At 45.1% G+C, this 19,891-nt stretch overlaps 15 non-coding genes across 15 annotated transcripts; all 15 read left to right on the top strand.

Annotated features, from left to right (window-relative positions):
* Window positions 1-1,084: 1,084 nt before the first annotated feature.
* LOC141213297 (U2 spliceosomal RNA) lies at window positions 1,085-1,275 on the top strand. Its single transcript, XR_012282801.1, has one exon. It is a non-coding gene; the product is annotated as a U2 spliceosomal RNA (small nuclear RNA).
* Window positions 1,276-2,400: 1,125 nt separating this feature from the next.
* LOC141213298 (U2 spliceosomal RNA) lies at window positions 2,401-2,591 on the top strand. The gene has a single exon (XR_012282802.1). It is a non-coding gene; the product is annotated as a U2 spliceosomal RNA (small nuclear RNA).
* Window positions 2,592-3,711: 1,120 nt separating this feature from the next.
* LOC141213299 (U2 spliceosomal RNA) lies at window positions 3,712-3,902 on the top strand. Its single transcript, XR_012282803.1, has one exon. It is a non-coding gene; the product is annotated as a U2 spliceosomal RNA (small nuclear RNA).
* Window positions 3,903-5,023: 1,121 nt separating this feature from the next.
* On the top strand, window positions 5,024-5,214 carry LOC141213300 (U2 spliceosomal RNA). Its single transcript, XR_012282804.1, has one exon. It is a non-coding gene; the product is annotated as a U2 spliceosomal RNA (small nuclear RNA).
* A 1,120-nt stretch (window positions 5,215-6,334) lies between these two features.
* Window positions 6,335-6,525, top strand: LOC141213301 (U2 spliceosomal RNA). The gene has a single exon (XR_012282805.1). It is a non-coding gene; the product is annotated as a U2 spliceosomal RNA (small nuclear RNA).
* A 1,123-nt stretch (window positions 6,526-7,648) lies between these two features.
* LOC141213302 (U2 spliceosomal RNA) lies at window positions 7,649-7,839 on the top strand. The gene has a single exon (XR_012282806.1). It is a non-coding gene; the product is annotated as a U2 spliceosomal RNA (small nuclear RNA).
* Window positions 7,840-8,959: 1,120 nt separating this feature from the next.
* LOC141213303 (U2 spliceosomal RNA) lies at window positions 8,960-9,150 on the top strand. Its single transcript, XR_012282807.1, has one exon. It is a non-coding gene; the product is annotated as a U2 spliceosomal RNA (small nuclear RNA).
* Window positions 9,151-10,269: 1,119 nt separating this feature from the next.
* Window positions 10,270-10,460, top strand: LOC141213304 (U2 spliceosomal RNA). Its single transcript, XR_012282808.1, has one exon. It is a non-coding gene; the product is annotated as a U2 spliceosomal RNA (small nuclear RNA).
* A 1,123-nt stretch (window positions 10,461-11,583) lies between these two features.
* On the top strand, window positions 11,584-11,774 carry LOC141213459 (U2 spliceosomal RNA). The gene has a single exon (XR_012282960.1). It is a non-coding gene; the product is annotated as a U2 spliceosomal RNA (small nuclear RNA).
* Window positions 11,775-12,898: 1,124 nt separating this feature from the next.
* Window positions 12,899-13,089, top strand: LOC141213305 (U2 spliceosomal RNA). The gene has a single exon (XR_012282809.1). It is a non-coding gene; the product is annotated as a U2 spliceosomal RNA (small nuclear RNA).
* Window positions 13,090-14,209: 1,120 nt separating this feature from the next.
* Window positions 14,210-14,400, top strand: LOC141213306 (U2 spliceosomal RNA). The gene has a single exon (XR_012282810.1). It is a non-coding gene; the product is annotated as a U2 spliceosomal RNA (small nuclear RNA).
* Window positions 14,401-15,523: 1,123 nt separating this feature from the next.
* On the top strand, window positions 15,524-15,714 carry LOC141213308 (U2 spliceosomal RNA). The gene has a single exon (XR_012282812.1). It is a non-coding gene; the product is annotated as a U2 spliceosomal RNA (small nuclear RNA).
* A 1,124-nt stretch (window positions 15,715-16,838) lies between these two features.
* On the top strand, window positions 16,839-17,029 carry LOC141213468 (U2 spliceosomal RNA). The gene has a single exon (XR_012282969.1). It is a non-coding gene; the product is annotated as a U2 spliceosomal RNA (small nuclear RNA).
* A 1,123-nt stretch (window positions 17,030-18,152) lies between these two features.
* On the top strand, window positions 18,153-18,343 carry LOC141213471 (U2 spliceosomal RNA). Its single transcript, XR_012282972.1, has one exon. It is a non-coding gene; the product is annotated as a U2 spliceosomal RNA (small nuclear RNA).
* Window positions 18,344-19,461: 1,118 nt separating this feature from the next.
* LOC141213309 (U2 spliceosomal RNA) lies at window positions 19,462-19,652 on the top strand. Its single transcript, XR_012282813.1, has one exon. It is a non-coding gene; the product is annotated as a U2 spliceosomal RNA (small nuclear RNA).
* Window positions 19,653-19,891: the final 239 nt, after the last annotated feature.

Here is a 19,891-nt window from a genome sequence, read left to right on the forward strand (position 1 = left end):
TTCAATGCTTTTTGTTCATTTTGCTTGTTTGTCGGATTTTGGGATGGACTCTTTGGCTTTGCTTTTCTTCTCCTCATTGGATTTTTCATGTTAAAAGTTGCAGAAGCCAGATGACAAGCTCATTTTGGTTCAACTTCAGCAACTGTGCATTGCATTGCCATGTAATGTAATGTAATGCAATGCTATCTATCTAGCTCTCCCTCTATACTTCCTTTTGGATAAACAGACATATTAGGCAAGCATTTTGGAGCTTTCACCTAAATAACTACAGGTGGTGAGATAAGCTGCACAATATAATTGACCTTTCAGTATATTGTTGCACACACACCATCTATTTAGCAAATGCCCTTGTTATCAACAGCAGCCTTTTAAACTCACCTGAGCTAACAGGTATGTGAGCTGGTTACTCTGCTGCGCTTAAAATTTCTTTTTTGGTTTGCTACAATGCCTTTTCTGAAACGTTGTCTCCCTCTGCTGGAACACTGACTTCTTTCATTTAATGCCTGCAGACTATAAAAGAGAAACCAACCCAAAAAGTTTGGTTGATTAGTCTGTGGCATTCTTTTAAACTGTTGCTTATGGCGGTCTCTGTGAGCTTCTCAGTGACATTCAGCCATCCAGGTATCCCGCCTGCAGTAGACGGAATGTGGCAATGGAACGCTGGCTGCGCGTGTCATAATAGGCTCTGAGCCTTTATATACCTGCGCACAGCAGCAGCCACCTTCAGTCTGCTGCTGGACAGCCAGCAGCAGCAGCAGCAGGAGAGGTAATTAATCAGCAACCCTCCTGCTAAGGGTAGACAGCTGCTCGTTCCACCCCCCCCCGCCTTAATTGGTTCTCCTCCCTTCCAACGGTGTTGAGGCGGGTGGGAACAGCCGGGGGTTGAGGGTACTGTGCTAAAAGAGGTGGAGTTATGCAGATCTAAAACGCGTGGATTGCAGCAGCAGCAAGCCGAAAAGTGCAGGCATGTGAGGGATCTAGAGGTTGACAGCATGTCTTCTTAACGGGAGTCCAGGTGGCCATCTCCACAAATGGACTTTTCAGAATCCTTGGGTGGCACCGTAGTCGGAAACCAATTCTGGTTATCGCTTCTCGGCCTTTTGGCTAAGATCAAGTGTAGTATCTGTTCTTATCAGTTTAATATCTGATACGTCCCCTATCTGGGGACCATATATTAAATGGATTTTTAGAACAGGGAGATGGAAAAAGAGCTTGCTCTGTCCACTCCACGCATTGACCTGGTATTGCAGTATCTCCAGGACCGGTGCACCCCTTCTTTAATGCAGTTTCTAAAATCAGAAAGAATTGAATTCAATGCTTTTTGTTCATTTTGCTTGTTTGTCGGATTTTGGGATGGACTCTTTGGCTTTGCTTTTCTTCTCCTCATTGGATTTTTCATGTTAAAAGTTGCAGAAGCCAGATGACAAGCTCATTTTGGTTCAACTTCAGCAACTGTGCATTGCATTGCCATGTAATGTAATGTAATGCAATGCTATCTATCTAGCTCTCCCTCTATACTTCCTTTTGGATAAACAGACATATTAGGCAAGCATTTTGGAGCTTTCACCTAAATAACTACAGGTGGTGAGATAAGCTGCACAATATAATTGACCTTTCAGTATATTGTTGCACACACACCATCTATTTAGCAAATGCCCTTGTTATCAACAGCAGCCTTTTAAACTCACCTGAGCTAACAGGTATGTGAGCTGGTTACTCTGCTGCGCTTAAAATTTCTTTTTTGGTTTGCTACAATGCCTTTTCTGAAATGTTGTCTCCCTCTGCTGGAACACTGACTTCTTTCATTTAATGCCTGCAGACTATAAAAGAGAAACCAACCCAAAAAGTTTGGTTGATTAGTCTGTGGCATTCTTTTAAACTGTTGCTTATGGCGGTCTCTGTGAGCTTCTCAGTGACATTCAGCCATCCAGGTATCCCGCCTGCAGTAGACGGAATGTGGCAATGGAACGCTGGCTGCGCGTGTCATAATAGGCTCTGAGCCTTTATATACCTGCGCACAGCAGCAGCCACCTTCAGTCTGCTGCTGGACAGCCAGCAGCAGCAGCAGCAGGAGAGGTAATTAATCAGCAACCCTCCTGCTAAGGGTAGGCAGCTGCTCGTTCCACCCCCCCCCCCCCCCGCCTTAATTGGTTCTCCTCCCTTCCAACGGTGTTGAGGCGGGTGGGAACAGCCGGGGGTTGAGGGTACTGTGCTAAAAGAGGTGGAGTTATGCAGATCTAAAACGCGTGGATTGCAGCAGCAGCAAGCCGAAAAGTGCAGGCATGTGAGGGATCTAGAGGTTGACAGCATGTTTTCTTAACGGGAGTCCAGGTGGCCATCTCCACAAATGGACTTTTCAGAATCCTTGGGTGGCACCGTAGTCGGAAACCAATTCTGGTTATCGCTTCTCGGCCTTTTGGCTAAGATCAAGTGTAGTATCTGTTCTTATCAGTTTAATATCTGATACGTCCCCTATCTGGGGACCATATATTAAATGGATTTTTAGAACAGGGAGATGGAAAAAGAGCTTGCTCTGTCCACTCCACGCATTGACCTGGTATTGCAGTATCTCCAGGACCGGTGCACCCCTTCTTTAATGCAGTTTCTAAAATCAGAAAGAATTGAATTCAATGCTTTTTGTTCATTTTGCTTGTTTGTCGGATTTTGGGATGGACTCTTTGGCTTTGCTTTTCTTCTCCTCATTGGATTTTTCATGTTAAAAGTTGCAGAAGCCAGATGACAAGCTCATTTTGGTTCAACTTCAGCAACTGTGCATTGCATTGCCATGTAATGTAATGTAATGCAATGCTATCTATCTAGCTCTCCCTCTATACTTCCTTTTGGATAAACAGACATATTAGGCAAGCATTTTGGAGCTTTCACCTAAATAACTACAGGTGGTGAGATAAGCTGCACAATATAATTGACCTTTCAGTATATTGTTGCACACACACCATCTATTTAGCAAATGCCCTTGTTATCAACAGCAGCCTTTTAAACTCACCTGAGCTAACAGGTGTGTGAGCTGGTTACTCTGCTGCGCTTAAAATTTCTTTTTTGGTTTGCTACAATGCCTTTTCTGAAACGTTGTCTCCCTCTGCTGGAACACTGACTTCTTTCATTTAATGCCTGCAGACTATAAAAGAGAAACCAACCCAAAAAGTTTGGTTGATTAGTCTGTGGCATTCTTTTAAACTGTTGCTTATGGCGGTCTCTGTGAGCTTCTCAGTGACATTCAGCCATCCAGGTATCCCGCCTGCAGTAGACGGAATGTGGCAATGGAACGCTGGCTGCGCGTGTCATAATAGGCTCTGAGCCTTTATATACCTGCGCACAGCAGCAGCCACCTTCAGTCTGCTGCTGGACAGCCAGCAGCAGCAGCAGCAGGAGAGGTAATTAATCAGCAACCCTCCTGCTAAGGGTAGACAGCTGCTCGTTCCACCCCCCCCCCGCCTTAATTGGTTCTCCTCCCTTCCAACGGTGTTGAGGCGGGTGGGAACAGCCGGGGGTTGAGGGTACTGTGCTAAAAGAGGTGGAGTTATGCAGATCTAAAACGCGTGGATTGCAGCAGCAGCAAGCCGAAAAGTGCAGGCATGTGAGGGATCTAGAGGTTGACAGCATGTCTTCTTAACGGGAGTCCAGGTGGCCATCTCCACAAATGGACTTTTCAGAATCCTTGGGTGGCACCGTAGTCGGAAACCAATTCTTGTTATCGCTTCTCGGCCTTTTGGCTAAGATCAAGTGTAGTATCTGTTCTTATCAGTTTAATATCTGATACGTCCCCTATCTGGGGACCATATATTAAATGGATTTTTAGAACAGGGAGATGGAAAAAGAGCTTGCTCTGTCCACTCCACGCATTGACCTGGTATTGCAGTATCTCCAGGACCGGTGCACCCCTTCTTTAATGCAGTTTCTAAAATCAGAAAGAATTGAATTCAATGCTTTTTGTTCATTTTGCTTGTTTGTCGGATTTTGGGATGGACTCTTTGGCTTTGCTTTTCTTCTCCTCATTGGATTTTTCATGTTAAAAGTTGCAGAAGCCAGATGACAAGCTCATTTTGGTTCAACTTCAGCAACTGTGCATTGCATTGCCATGTAATGTAATGTAATGCAATGCTATCTATCTAGCTCTCCCTCTATACTTCCTTTTGGATAAACAGACATATTAGGCAAGCATTTTGGAGCTTTCACCTAAATAACTACAGGTGGTGAGATAAGCTGCACAATATAATTGACCTTTCAGTATATTGTTGCACACACACCATCTATTTAGCAAATGCCCTTGTTATCAACAGCAGCCTTTTAAACTCACCTGAGCTAACAGGTATGTGAGCTGGTTACTCTGCTGCGCTTAAAATTTCTTTTTTGGTTTGCTACAATGCCTTTTCTGAAACGTTGTCTCCCTCTGCTGGAACACTGACTTCTTTCATTTAATGCCTGCAGACTATAAAAGAGAAACCAACCCAAAAAGTTTGGTTGATTAGTCTGTGGCATTCTTTTAAACTGTTGCTTATGGCGGTCTCTGTGAGCTTCTCAGTGACATTCAGCCATCCAGGTATCCCGCCTGCAGTAGACGGAATGTGGCAATGGAACGCTGGCTGCGCGTGTCATAATAGGCTCTGAGCCTTTATATACCTGCGCACAGCAGCAGCCACCTTCAGTCTGCTGCTGGACAGCCAGCAGCAGCAGCAGCAGGAGAGGTAATTAATCAGCAACCCTCCTGCTAAGGGTAGACAGCTGCTCGTTCCACCCCCCCCCCCGCCTTAATTGGTTCTCCTCCCTTCCAACGGTGTTGAGGCGGGTGGGAACAGCCGGGGGTTGAGGGTACTGTGCTAAAAGAGGTGGAGTTATGCAGATCTAAAACGCGTGGATTGCAGCAGCAGCAAGCCGAAAAGTGCAGGCATGTGAGGGATCTAGAGGTTGACAGCATGTCTTCTTAACGGGAGTCCAGGTGGCCATCTCCACAAATGGACTTTTCAGAATCCTTGGGTGGCACCGTAGTCGGAAACCAATTCTGGTTATCGCTTCTCGGCCTTTTGGCTAAGATCAAGTGTAGTATCTGTTCTTATCAGTTTAATATCTGATACGTCCCCTATCTGGGGACCATATATTAAATGGATTTTTAGAACAGGGAGATGGAAAAAGAGCTTGCTCTGTCCACTCCACGCATTGACCTGGTATTGCAGTATCTCCAGGACCGGTGCACCCCTTCTTTAATGCAGTTTCTAAAATCAGAAAGAATTGAATTCAATGCTTTTTGTTCATTTTGCTTGTTTGTCGGATTTTGGGATGGACTCTTTGGCTTTGCTTTTCTTCCCCTCATTGGATTTTTCATGTTAAAAGTTGCAGAAGCCAGATGACAAGCTCATTTTGGTTCAACTTCAGCAACTGTGCATTGCATTGCCATGTAATGTAATGTAATGCAATGCTATCTATCTAGCTCTCCCTCTATACTTCCTTTTGGATAAACAGACATATTAGGCAAGCATTTTGGAGCTTTCACCTAAATAACTACAGGTGGTGAGATAAGCTGCACAATATAATTGACCTTTCAGTATATTGTTGCACACACACCATCTATTTAGCAAATGCCCTTGTTATCAACAGCAGCCTTTTAAACTCACCTGAGCTAACAGGTATGTGAGCTGGTTACTCTGCTGCGCTTAAAATTTCTTTTTTGGTTTGCTACAATGCCTTTTCTGAAACGTTGTCTCCCTCTGCTGGAACACTGACTTCTTTCATTTAATGCCTGCAGACTATAAAAGAGAAACCAACCCAAAAAGTTTGGTTGATTAGTCTGTGGCATTCTTTTAAACTGTTGCTTATGGCGGTCTCTGTGAGCTTCTCAGTGACATTCAGCCATCCAGGTATCCCGCCTGCAGTAGACGGAATGTGGCAATGGAACGCTGGCTGCGCGTGTCATAATAGGCTCTGAGCCTTTATATACCTGCGCACAGCAGCAGCCACCTTCAGTCTGCTGCTGGACAGCCAGCAGCAGCAGCAGCAGGAGAGGTAATTAATCAGCAACCCTCCTGCTAAGGGTAGACAGCTGCTCGTTCCACCCCCCCCCCGCCTTAATTGGTTCTCCTCCCTTCCAACGGTGTTGAGGCGGGTGGGAACAGCCGGGGGTTGAGGGTACTGTGCTAAAAGAGGTGGAGTTATGCAGATCTAAAACGCGTGGATTGCAGCAGCAGCAAGCCGAAAAGTGCAGGCATGTGAGGGATCTAGAGGTTGACAGCATGTCTTCTTAACGGGAGTCCAGGTGGCCATCTCCACAAATGGACTTTTCAGAATCCTTGGGTGGCACCGTAGTCGGAAACCAATTCTGGTTATCGCTTCTCGGCCTTTTGGCTAAGATCAAGTGTAGTATCTGTTCTTATCAGTTTAATATCTGATACGTCCCCTATCTGGGGACCATATATTAAATGGATTTTTAGAACAGGGAGATGGAAAAAGAGCTTGCTCTGTCCACTCCACGCATTGACCTGGTATTGCAGTATCTCCAGGACCGGTGCACCCCTTCTTTAATGCAGTTTCTAAAATCAGAAAGAATTGAATTCAATGCTTTTTGTTCATTTTGCTTGTTTGTCGGATTTTGGGATGGACTCTTTGGCTTTGCTTTTCTTCTCCTCATTGGATTTTTCATGTTAAAAGTTGCAGAAGCCAGATGACAAGCTCATTTTGGTTCAACTTCAGCAACTGTGCATTGCATTGCCATGTAATGTAATGTAATGCAATGCTATCTATCTAGCTCTCCCTCTATACTTCCTTTTGGATAAACAGACATATTAGGCAAGCATTTTGGAGCTTTCACCTAAATAACTACAGGTGGTGAGATAAGCTGCACAATATAATTGACCTTTCAGTATATTGTTGCACACACACCATCTATTTAGCAAATGCCCTTGTTATCAACAGCAGCCTTTTAAACTCACCTGAGCTAACAGGTATGTGAGCTGGTTACTCTGCTGCGCTTAAAATTTCTTTTTGGGTTTGCTACAATGCCTTTTCTGAAACGTTGTCTCCCTCTGCTGGAACACTGACTTCTTTCATTTAATGCCTGCAGACTATAAAAGAGAAACCAACCCAAAAAGTTTGGTTGATTAGTCTGTGGCATTCTTTTAAACTGTTGCTTATGGCGGTCTCTGTGAGCTTCTCAGTGACATTCAGCCATCCAGGTATCCCGCCTGCAGTAGACGGAATGTGGCAATGGAACGCTGGCTGCGCGTGTCATAATAGGCTCTGAGCCTTTATATACCTGCGCACAGCAGCAGCCACCTTCAGTCTGCTGCTGGACAGCCAGCAGCAGCAGCAGCAGGAGAGGTAATTAATCAGCAACCCTCCTGCTAAGGGTAGACAGCTGCTCGTTCCACCCCCCCCCCCCGCCTTAATTGGTTCTCCTCCCTTCCAACGGTGTTGAGGCGGGTGGGAACAGCCGGGGGTTGAGGGTACTGTGCTAAAAGAGGTGGAGTTATGCAGATCTAAAACGCGTGGATTGCAGCAGCAGCAAGCCGAAAAGTGCAGGCATGTGAGGGATCTAGAGGTTTTGCAGCATGTCTTCTTAACGGGAGTCCAGGTGGCCATCTCCACAAATGGACTTTTCAGAATCCTTGGGTGGCACCGTAGTCGGAAACCAATTCTGGTTATCGCTTCTCGGCCTTTTGGCTAAGATCAAGTGTAGTATCTGTTCTTATCAGTTTAATATCTGATACGTCCCCTATCTGGGGACCATATATTAAATGGATTTTTAGAACAGGGAGATGGAAAAAGAGCTTGCTCTGTCCACTCCACGCATTGACCTGGTATTGCAGTATCTCCAGGACCGGTGCACCCCTTCTTTAATGCAGTTTCTAAAATCAGAAAGAATTGAATTCAATGCTTTTTGTTCATTTTGCTTGTTTGTCGGATTTTGGGATGGACTCTTTGGCTTTGCTTTTCTTCTCCTCATTGGATTTTTCATGTTAAAAGTTGCAGAAGCCAGATGACAAGCTCATTTTGGTTCAACTTCAGCAACTGTGCATTGCATTGCCATGTAATGTAATGTAATGCAATGCTATCTATCTAGCTCTCCCTCTATACTTCCTTTTGGATAAACAGACATATTAGGCAAGCATTTTGGAGCTTTCACCTAAATAACTACAGGTGGTGAGATAAGCTGCACAATATAATTGACCTTTCAGTATATTGTTGCACACACACCATCTATTTAGCAAATGCCCTTGTTATCAACAGCAGCCTTTTAAACTCACCTGAGCTAACAGGTATGTGAGCTGGTTACTCTGCTGCGCTTAAAATTTCTTTTTTGGTTTGCTACAATGCCTTTTCTGAAACGTTGTCTCCCTCTGCTGGAACACTGACTTCTTTCATTTAATGCCTGCAGACTATAAAAGAGAAACCAACCCAAAAAGTTTGGTTGATTAGTCTGTGGCATTCTTTTAAACTGTTGCTTATGGCGGTCTCTGTGAGCTTCTCAGTGACATTCAGCCATCCAGGTATCCCGCCTGCAGTAGACGGAATGTGGCAATGGAACGCTGGCTGCGCGTGTCATAATAGGCTCTGAGCCTTTATATACCTGCGCACAGCAGCAGCCACCTTCAGTCTGCTGCTGGACAGCCAGCAGCAGCAGCAGCAGGAGAGGTAATTAATCAGCAACCCTCCTGCTAAGGGTAGACAGCTGCTCGTTCCACCCCCCCCCCGCCTTAATTGGTTCTCCTCCCTTCCAACGGTGTTGAGGCGGGTGGGAACAGCCGGGGGTTGAGGGTACTGTGCTAAAAGAGGTGGAGTTATGCAGATCTAAAACGCGTGGATTGCAGCAGCAGCAAGCCGAAAAGTGCAGGCATGTGAGGGATCTAGAGGTTGACAGCATGTCTTCTTAACGGGAGTCCAGGTGGCCATCTCCACAAATGGACTTTTCAGAATCCTTGGGTGGCACCGTAGTCGGAAACCAATTCTGGTTATCGCTTCTCGGCCTTTTGGCTAAGATCAAGTGTAGTATCTGTTCTTATCAGTTTAATATCTGATACGTCCCCTATCTGGGGACCATATATTAAATGGATTTTTAGAACAGGGAGATGGAAAAAGAGCTTGCTCTGTCCACTCCACGCATTGACCTGGTATTGCAGTATCTCCAGGACCGGTGCACCCCTTCTTTAATGCAGTTTCTAAAATCAGAAAGAATTGAATTCAATGCTTTTTGTTCATTTTGCTTGTTTGTCGGATTTTGGGATGGACTCTTTGGCTTTGCTTTTCTTCTCCTCATTGGATTTTTCATGTTAAAAGTTGCAGAAGCCAGATGACAAGCTCATTTTTGTTCAACTTCAGCAACTGTGCATTGCATTGCCATGTAATGTAATGTAATGCAATGCTATCTATCTAGCTCTCCCTCTATACTTCCTTTTGGATAAACAGACATATTAGGCAAGCATTTTGGAGCTTTCACCTAAATAACTACAGGTGGTGAGATAAGCTGCACAATATAATTGACCTTTCAGTATATTGTTGCACACACACCATCTATTTAGCAAATGCCCTTGTTATCAACAGCAGCCTTTTAAACTCACCTGAGCTAACAGGTATGTGAGCTGGTTACTCTGCTGCGCTTAAAATTTCTTTTTTGGTTTGCTACAATGCCTTTTCTGAAACGTTGTCTCCCTCTGCTGGAACACTGACTTCTTTCATTTAATGCCTGCAGACTATAAAAGAGAAACCAACCCAAAAGTTTGGTTGATTAGTCTGTGGCATTCTTTTAAACTGTTGCTTATGGCGGTCTCTGTGAGCTTCTCAGTGACATTCAGCCATCCAGGTATCCCGCCTGCAGTAGACGGAATGTGGCAATGGAACGCTGGCTGCGCGTGTCATAATAGGCTCTGAGCCTTTATATACCTGCGCACAGCAGCAGCCACCTTCAGTCTGCTGCTGGACAGCCAGCAGCAGCAGCAGCAGGAGAGGTAATTAATCAGCAACCCTCCTGCTAAGGGTAGACAGCTGCTCGTTCCACCCCCCCCCCGCCTTAATTGGTTCTCCTCCCTTCCAACGGTGTTGAGGCGGGTGGGAACAGCCGGGGTTTGAGGGTACTGTGCTAAAAGAGGTGGAGTTATGCAGATCTAAAACGCGTGGATTGCAGCAGCAGCAAGCCGAAAAGTGCAGGCATGTGAGGGATCTAGAGGTTGACAGCATGTCTTCTTAACGGGAGTCCAGGTGGCCATCTCCACAAATGGACTTTTCAGAATCCTTGGGTGGCACCGTAGTCGGAAACCAATTCTGGTTATCGCTTCTCGGCCTTTTGGCTAAGATCAAGTGTAGTATCTGTTCTTATCAGTTTAATATCTGATACGTCCCCTATCTGGGGACCATATATTAAATGGATTTTTAGAACAGGGAGATGGAAAAAGAGCTTGCTCTGTCCACTCCACGCATTGACCTGGTATTGCAGTATCTCCAGGACCGGTGCACCCCTTCTTTAATGCAGTTTCTAAAATCAGAAAGAATTGAATTCAATGCTTTTTGTTCATTTTGCTTGTTTGTCGGATTTTGGGATGGACTCTTTGGCTTTGCTTTTCTTCTCCTCATTGGATTTTTCATGTTAAAAGTTGCAGAAGCCAGATGACAAGCTCATTTTGGTTCAACTTCAGCAACTGTGCATTGCATTGCCATGTAATGTAATGTAATGCAATGCTATCTATCTAGCTCTCCCTCTATACTTCCTTTTGGATAAACAGACATATTAGGCAAGCATTTTGGAGCTTTCACCTAAATAACTACAGGTGGTGAGATAAGCTGCACAATATAATTGACCTTTCAGTATATTGTTGCACACACACCATCTATTTAGCAAATGCCCTTGTTATCAACAGCAGCCTTTTAAACTCACCTGAGCTAACAGGTATGTGAGCTGGTTACTCTGCTGCGCTTAAAATTTCTTTTTTGGTTTGCTACAATGCCTTTTCTGAAACGTTGTCTCCCTCTGCTGGAACACTGACTTCTTTCATTTAATGCCTGCAGACTATAAAAGAGAAACCAACCCAAAAAGTTTGGTTGATTAGTCTGTGGCATTCTTTTAAACTGTTGCTTATGGCGGTCTCTGTGAGCTTCTCAGTGACATTCAGCCATCCAGGTATCCCGCCTGCAGTAGACGGAATGTGGCAATGGAACGCTGGCTGCGCGTGTCATAATAGGCTCTGAGCCTTTATATACCTGCGCACAGCAGCAGCCACCTTCAGTCTGCTGCTGGACAGCCAGCAGCAGCAGCAGCAGGAGAGGTAATTAATCAGCAACCCTCCTGCTAAGGGTAGACAGCTGCTCGTTCCACCCCCCCCCCCCCGCCTTAATTGGTTCTCCTCCCTTCCAACGGTGTTGAGGCGGGTGGGAACAGCCGGGGGTTGAGGGTACTGTGCTAAAAGAGGTGGAGTTATGCAGATCTAAAACGCGTGGATTGCAGCAGCAGCAAGCCGAAAAGTGCAGGCATGTGAGGGATCTAGAGGTTGACAGCATGTCTTCTTAACGGGAGTCCAGGTGGCCATCTCCACAAATGGACTTTTCAGAATCCTTGGGTGGCACCGTAGTCGGAAACCAATTCTGGTTATCGCTTCTCGGCCTTTTGGCTAAGATCAAGTGTAGTATCTGTTCTTATCAGTTTAATATCTGATACGTCCCCTATCTGGGGATCATATATTAAATGGATTTTTAGAACAGGGAGATGGAAAAAGAGCTTGCTCTGTCCACTCCACGCATTGACCTGGTATTGCAGTATCTCCAGGACCGGTGCACCCCTTCTTTAATGCAGTTTCTAAAATCAGAAAGAATTGAATTCAATGCTTTTTGTTCATTTTGCTTGTTTGTCGGATTTTGGGATGGACTCTTTGGCTTTGCTTTTCTTCTCCTCATTGGATTTTTCATGTTAAAAGTTGCAGAAGCCAGATGACAAGCTCATTTTGGTTCAACTTCAGCAACTGTGCATTGCATTGCCATGTAATGTAATGTAATGCAATGCTATCTATCTAGCTCTCCCTCTATACTTCCTTTTGGATAAACAGACATATTAGGCAAGCATTTTGGAGCTTTCACCTAAATAACTACAGGTGGTGAGATAAGCTGCACAATATAATTGACCTTTCAGTATATTGTTGCACACACACCATCTATTTAGCAAATGCCCTTGTTATCAACAGCAGCCTTTTAAACTCACCTGAGCTAACAGGTATGTGAGCTGGTTACTCTGCTGCGCTTAAAATTTCTTTTTTGGTTTGCTACAATGCCTTTTCTGAAACGTTGTCTCCCTCTGCTGGAACACTGACTTCTTTCATTTAATGCCTGCAGACTATAAAAGAGAAACCAACCCAAAAAGTTTGGTTGATTAGTCTGTGGCATTCTTTTAAACTGTTGCTTATGGCGGTCTCTGTGAGCTTCTCAGTGACATTCAGCCATCCAGGTATCCCGCCTGCAGTAGACGGAATGTGGCAATGGAACGCTGGCTGCGCGTGTCATAATAGGCTCTGAGCCTTTATATACCTGCGCACAGCAGCAGCCACCTTCAGTCTGCTGCTGGACAGCCAGCAGCAGCAGCAGCAGCAGGAGAGGTAATTAATCAGCAACCCTCCTGCTAAGGGTAGACAGCTGCTCGTTCCACCCCCCCCCCCGCCTTAATTGGTTCTCCTCCCTTCCAACGGTGTTGAGGCGGGTGGGAACAGCCGGGGGTTGAGGGTACTGTGCTAAAAGAGGTGGAGTTATGCAGATCTAAAACGCGTGGATTGCAGCAGCAGCAAGCCGAAAAGTGCAGGCATGTGAGGGATCTAGAGGTTGACAGCATGTCTTCTTAACGGGAGTCCAGGTGGCCATCTCCACAAATGGACTTTTCAGAATCCTTGGGTGGCACCGTAGTCGGAAACCAATTCTGGTTATCGCTTCTCGGCCTTTTGGCTAAGATCAAGTGTAGTATCTGTTCTTATCAGTTTAATATCTGATACGTCCCCTATCTGGGGACCATATATTAAATGGATTTTTAGAACAGGGAGATGGAAAAAGAGCTTGCTCTGTCCACTCCACGCATTGACCTGGTATTGCAGTATCTCCAGGACCGGTGCACCCCTTCTTTAATGCAGTTTCTAAAATCAGAAAGAATTGAATTCAATGCTTTTTGTTCATTTTGCTTGTTTGTCGGATTTTGGGATGGACTCTTTGGCTTTGCTTTTCTTCTCCTCATTGGATTTTTCATGTTAAAAGTTGCAGAAGCCAGATGACAAGCTCATTTTGGTTCAACTTCAGCAACTGTGCATTGCATTGCCATGTAATGTAATGTAATGCAATGCTATCTATCTAGCTCTCCCTCTATACTTCCTTTTGGATAAACAGACATATTAGGCAAGCATTTTGGAGCTTTCACCTAAATAACTACAGGTGGTGAGATAAGCTGCACAATATAATTGACCTTTCAGTATATTGTTGCACACACACCATCTATTTAGCAAATGCCCTTGTTATCAACAGCAGCCTTTTAAACTCACCTGAGCTAACAGGTATGTGAGCTGGTTACTCTGCTGCGCTTAAAATTTCTTTTTTGGTTTGCTACAATGCCTTTTCTGAAACGTTGTCTCCCTCTGCTGGAACACTGACTTCTTTCATTTAATGCCTGCAGACTATAAAAGAGAAACCAACCCAAAAAGTTTGGTTGATTAGTCTGTGGCATTCTTTTAAACTGTTGCTTATGGCGGTCTCTGTGAGCTTCTCAGTGACATTCAGCCATCCAGGTATCCCGCCTGCAGTAGACGGAATGTGGCAATGGAACGCTGGCTGCGCGTGTCATAATAGGCTCTGAGCCTTTATATACCTGCGCACAGCAGCAGCCACCTTCAGTCTGCTGCTGGACAGCCAGCAGCAGCAGCAGCAGGAGAGGTAATTAATCAGCAACCCTCCTGCTAAGGGTAGACAGCTGCTCGTTCCACCCCCCCCCCGCCTTAATTGGTTCTCTTCCCTTCCAACGGTGTTGAGGCGGGTGGGAACAGCCGGGGGTTGAGGGTACTGTGCTAAAAGAGGTGGAGTTATGCAGATCTAAAACGCGTGGATTGCAGCAGCAGCAAGCCGAAAAGTGCAGGCATGTGAGGGATCTAGAGGTTGACAGCATGTCTTCTTAACGGGAGTCCAGGTGGCCATCTCCACAAATGGACTTTTCAGAATCCTTGGGTGGCACCGTAGTCGGAAACCAATTCTGGTTATCGCTTCTCGGCCTTTTGGCTAAGATCAAGTGTAGTATCTGTTCTTATCAGTTTAATATCTGATACGTCCCCTATCTGGGGACCATATATTAAATGGATTTTTAGAACAGGGAGATGGAAAAAGAGCTTGCTCTGTCCACTCCACGCATTGACCTGGTATTGCAGTATCTCCAGGACCGGTGCACCCCTTCTTTAATGCAGTTTCTAAAATCAGAAAGAATTGAATTCAATGCTTTTTGTTCATTTTGCTTGTTTGTCGGATTTTGGGATGGACTCTTTGGCTTTGCTTTTCTTCTCCTCATTGGATTTTTCATGTTAAAAGTTGCAGAAGCCAGATGACAAGCTCATTTTGGTTCAACTTCAGCAACTGTGCATTGCATTGCCATGTAATGTAATGTAATGCAATGCTATCTATCTAGCTCTCCCTCTATACTTCCTTTTGGATAAACAGACATATTAGGCAAGCATTTTGGAGCTTTCACCTAAATAACTACAGGTGGTGAGATAAGCTGCACAATATAATTGACATTTCAGTATATTGTTGCACACACACCATCTATTTAGCAAATGCCCTTGTTATCAACAGCAGCCTTTTAAACTCACCTGAGCTAACAGGTATGTGAGCTGGTTACTCTGCTGCGCTTAAAATTTCTTTTTTGGTTTGCTACAATGCCTTTTCTGAAACGTTGTCTCCCTCTGCTGGAACACTGACTTCTTTCATTTAATGCCTGCAGACTATAAAAGAGAAACCAACCCAAAAAGTTTGGTTGATTAGTCTGTGGCATTCTTTTAAACTGTTGCTTATGGCGGTCTCTGTGAGCTTCTCAGTGACATTCAGCCATCCAGGTATCCCGCCTGCAGTAGACGGAATGTGGCAATGGAACGCTGGCTGCGCGTGTCATAATAGGCTCTGAGCCTTTATATACCTGCGCACAGCAGCAGCCACCTTCAGTCTGCTGCTGGACAGCCAGCAGCAGCAGCAGCAGGAGAGGTAATTAATCAGCAACCCTCCTGCTAAGGGTAGACAGCTGCTCGTTCCACCCCCCCCCCCCCGCCTTAATTGGTTCTCCTCCCTTCCAACGGTGTTGAGGCGGGTGGGAACAGCCGGGGGTTGAGGGTACTGTGCTAAAAGAGGTGGAGTTATGCAGATCTAAAACGCGTGGATTGCAGCAGCAGCAAGCCGAAAAGTGCAGGCATGTGAGGGATCTAGAGGTTGACAGCATGTCTTCTTAACGGGAGTCCAGGTGGCCATCTCCACAAATGGACTTTTCAGAATCCTTGGGTGGCACCGTAGTCGGAAACCAATTCTGGTTATCGCTTCTCGGCCTTTTGGCTAAGATCAAGTGTAGTATCTGTTCTTATCAGTTTAATATCTGATACGTCCCCTATCTGGGGACCATATATTAAATGGATTTTTAGAACAGGGAGATGGAAAAAGAGCTTGCTCTGTCCACTCCACGCATTGACCTGGTATTGCAGTATCTCCAGGACCGGTGCACCCCTTCTTTAATGCAGTTTCTAAAATCAGAAAGAATTGAATTCAATGCTTTTTGTTCATTTTGCTTGTTTGTCGGATTTTGGGATGGACTCTTTGGCTTTGCTTTTCTTCTCCTCATTGGATTTTTCATGTTAAAAGTTGCAGAAGCCAGATGACAAGCTCATTTTGGTTCAACTTCAGCAACTGTGCATTGCATTGCCATGTAATGTAATGTAATGCAATGCTATCTATCTAGCTCTCCCTCTATACTTCCTTTTGGATAAACAGACATATTAGGCAAGCATTTTGGAGCTTTCACCTAAATAACTACAGGTGGTGAGATAAGCTGCACAATATAATTGACCTTTCAGTATATTGTTGCACACACACCATCTATTTAGCAAATGCCCTTGTTATCAACAGCAGCCTTTTAAACTCACCTGAGTTAACAGGTATGTGAGCTGGTTACTCTGCTGCGCTTAAAATTTCTTTTTTGGTTTGCTACAATGCCTTTTCTTAAACGTTGTCTCCCTCTGCTGGAACACTGACTTCTTTCATTTAATGCCTGCAGACTATAAAAGAGAAACCAACCCAAAAAGTTTGGTTGATTAGTCTGTGGCATTCTTTTAAACTGTTGCTTATGGCGGTCTCTGTGAGCTTCTCAGTGACATTCAGCCATCCAGGTATCCCGCCTGCAGTAGATGGAATGTGGCAATGGAACGCTGGCTGCGCGTGTCATAATAGGCTCTGAGCCTTTTTATACCTGCGCACAGCAGCAACCACCTTCAGTCTGCTGCTGGACAGCCAGCAGCAGCAGCAGCAGGAGAGGTAATTAATCAGCAACCCTCCTGCTAAGGGTAGACAGCTGCTCGTTCCACCCCCCCCCCCCCCCGCCTTAATTGGTTCTCCTCCCTTCCAACGGTGTTGAGGCGGGTGGGAACAGCCGGGGGTTGAGGGTACTGTGCTAAAAGAGGTGGAGTTATGCAGATCTAAAACGCGTGGATTGCAGCAGCAGCAAGCCGAAAAGTGCAGGCATGTGAGGGATCTAGAGGTTGACAGCATGTCTTCTTAACGGGAGTCCAGGTGGCCATCTCCACAAATGACTTTTCAGAATCCTTGGGTGGCACTGTAGTCGGAAACCAATTCTGGTTATCGCTTCTCGGCCTTTTGGCTAAGATCAAGTGTAGTATCTGTTCTTATCAGTTTAATATCTGATACGTCCCCTATCTGGGGAACATATATTAAATGGATTTTTAGAACAGGGAGATGGAAAAAGAGCTTGCTCTGTCCACTCCACGCATTGACCTGGTATTGCAGTATCTCCAGGACCGGTGCACCCCTTCTTTAATGCAGTTTCTAAAATCAGAAAGAATTGAATTCAATGCTTTTTGTTCATTTTGCTTGTTTGTCGGATTTTGGGATGGACTCTTTGGCTTTGCTTTTCTTCTCCTCATTGGATTTTTCATGTTAAAAGTTGCAGAAGCCAGATGACAAGCTCATTTTGGTTCAACTTCAGCAACTGTGCATTGCATTGCCATGTAATGTAATGTAATGCAATGCTATCTATCTAGCTCTCCCTCTATACTTCCTTTTGGATAAACAGACATATTAGGCAAGCATTTTGGAGCTTTCACCTAAATAACTACAGGTGGTGAGATAAGCTGCACAATATAATTGACCTTTCAGTATATTGTTGCACACACACCATCTATTTAGCAAATGCCCTTGTTATCAACAGCAGCCTTTTAAACTCACCTGAGCTAACAGGTATGTGAGCTGGTTACTCTGCTGCGCTTAAAATTTCTTTTTTGGTTTGCTACAATGCCTTTTCTGAAACGTTGTCTCCCTCTGCTGGAACACTGACTTCTTTCATTTAATGCCTGCAGACTATAAAAGAGAAACCAACCCAAAAAGTTTGGTTGATTAGTCTGTGGCATTCTTTTAAACTGTTGCTTATGGCGGTCTCTGTGAGCTTCTCAGTGACATTCAGCCATCCAGGTATCCCGCCTGCAGTAGACGGAATGTGGCAATGGAACGCTGGCTGCGCGTGTCATAATAGGCTCTGAGCCTTTATATACCTGCGCACAGCAACAGCCACCTTCAGTCTGCTGCTGGACAGCCAGCAGCAGCAGCAGCAGGAGAGGTAATTAATCAGCAACCCTCCTGCTAAGGGTAGACAGCTGCTCGTTCCACCCCCCCCCCCCCGCCTTAATTGGTTCTCCTCCCTTCCAACGGTGTTGAGGCGGGTGGGAACAGCCGGGGGTTGAGGGTACTGTGCTAAAAGAGGTGGAGTTATGCAGATCTAAAACGCGTGGATTGCAGCAGCAGCAAGCCGAAAAGTGCAGGCATGTGAGGGATCTAGAGGTTGACAGCATGTCTTCTTAACGGGAGTCCAGGTGGCCATCTCCACAAATGGACTTTTCAGAATCCTTGGGTGGCACCGTAGTCGGAAACCAATTCTGGTTATCGCTTCTCGGCCTTTTGGCTAAGATCAAGTGTAGTATCTGTTCTTATCAGTTTAATATCTGATACGTCCCCTATCTGGGGATCATATATTAAATGGATTTTTAGAACAGGGAGATGGAAAAAGAGCTTGCTCTGTCCACTCCACGCATTGACCTGGTATTGCAGTATCTCCAGGACCGGTGCACCGCTTCTTTAATGCAGTTTCTAAAATCAGAAAGAATTGAATTCAATGCTTTTTGTTCATTTTGCTTGTTTGTCGGATTTTGGGATGGACTCTTTGGCTTTGCTTTTCTTCTCCTCATTGGATTTTTCATGTTAAAAGTTGCAGAAGCCAGATGACAAGCTCATTTTGGTTCAACTTCAGCAACTGTGCATTGCATTGCCATGTAATGTAATGTAATGCAATGCTATCTATCTAGCTCTCCCTCTATACTTCCTTTTGGATAAACAGACATATTAGGCAAGCATTTTGGAGCTTTCACCTAAATAACTACAGGTGGTGAGATAAGCTGCACAATATAATTGACCTTTCAGTATATTGTTGCACACACACCATCTATTTAGCAAATGCCCTTGTTATCAACAGCAGCCTTTTAAACTCACCTGAGCTAACAGGTATGTGAGCTGGTTACTCTGCTGCGCTTAAAATTTCTTTTTTGGTTTGCTACAATGCCTTTTCTGAAACGTTGTCTCCCTCTGCTGGAACACTGACTTCTTTCATTTAATGCCTGCAGACTATAAAAGAGAAACCAACCCAAAAAGTTTGGTTGATTAGTCTGTGGCATTCTTTTAAACTGTTGCTTATGGCGGTCTCTGTGAGCTTCTCAGTGACATTCAGCCATCCAGGTATCCCACCTGCAGTAGACGGAATGTGGCAATGGAACGCTGGCTGCGCGTGTCATAATAGGCTCTGAGCCTTTATATACCTGCGCACAGCAGCAGCCACCTTCAGTCTGCTGCTGGACAGCCAGCAGCAGCAGCAGCAGGAGAGGTAATTAATCAGCAACCCTCCTGCTAAGGGTAGACAGCTGCTCGTTCCACCCCCCCCCCCGCCTTAATTGGTTCTCCCTTCCAACGGTGTTGAGGCGGGTGGGAACAGCCGGGGGTTGAGGGTACTGTGCTAAAAGAGGTGGAGTTATGCAGATCTAAAATGCGTGGATTGCAGCAGCAGCAAGCCGAAAAGTGCAGGCATGTGAGGGATCTAGAGGTTGACAGCATGTCTTCTTAACGGGAGTCCAGGTGGCCATCTCCACAAATGGACTTTTCAGAATCCTTGGGTGGCACCGTAGTCGGAAACCAATTCTGGTTATCGCTTCTCGGCCTTTTGGCTAAGATCAAGTGTAGTATCTGTTCTTATCAGTTTAATATCTGATACGTCCCCTATCTGGGGACCATATATTAAATGGATTTTTAGAACAGGGAGATGGAAAAAGAGCTTGCTCTGTCCACTCCACGCATTGACCTGGTATTGCAGTATCTCCAGGACCGGTGCACCCCTTCTTTAATGCAGTTTCTAAAATCAGAAAGAATTGAATTCAATGCTTTTTGTTCATTTTGCTTGTTTGTCGGATTTTGGGATGGACTCTTTGGCTTTGCTTTTCTTCTCCTCATTGGATTTTTCATGTTAAAAGTTGCAGAAGCCAGATGACAAGCTCATTTTGGTTCAACTTCAGCAACTGTGCATTGCATTGCCATGTAATGTAATGTAATGCAATGCTATCTATCTAGCTCTCCCTCT

The sequence above is a fragment of the Phyllobates terribilis genome, unplaced genomic scaffold (genome assembly GCF_046119375.1).
Source record: "Phyllobates terribilis strain yellow unplaced genomic scaffold, ASM4611937v1 Scaffold_196__1_contigs__length_3587587, whole genome shotgun sequence".
NCBI lineage: Eukaryota > Metazoa > Chordata > Amphibia > Anura > Dendrobatidae > Phyllobates > Phyllobates terribilis.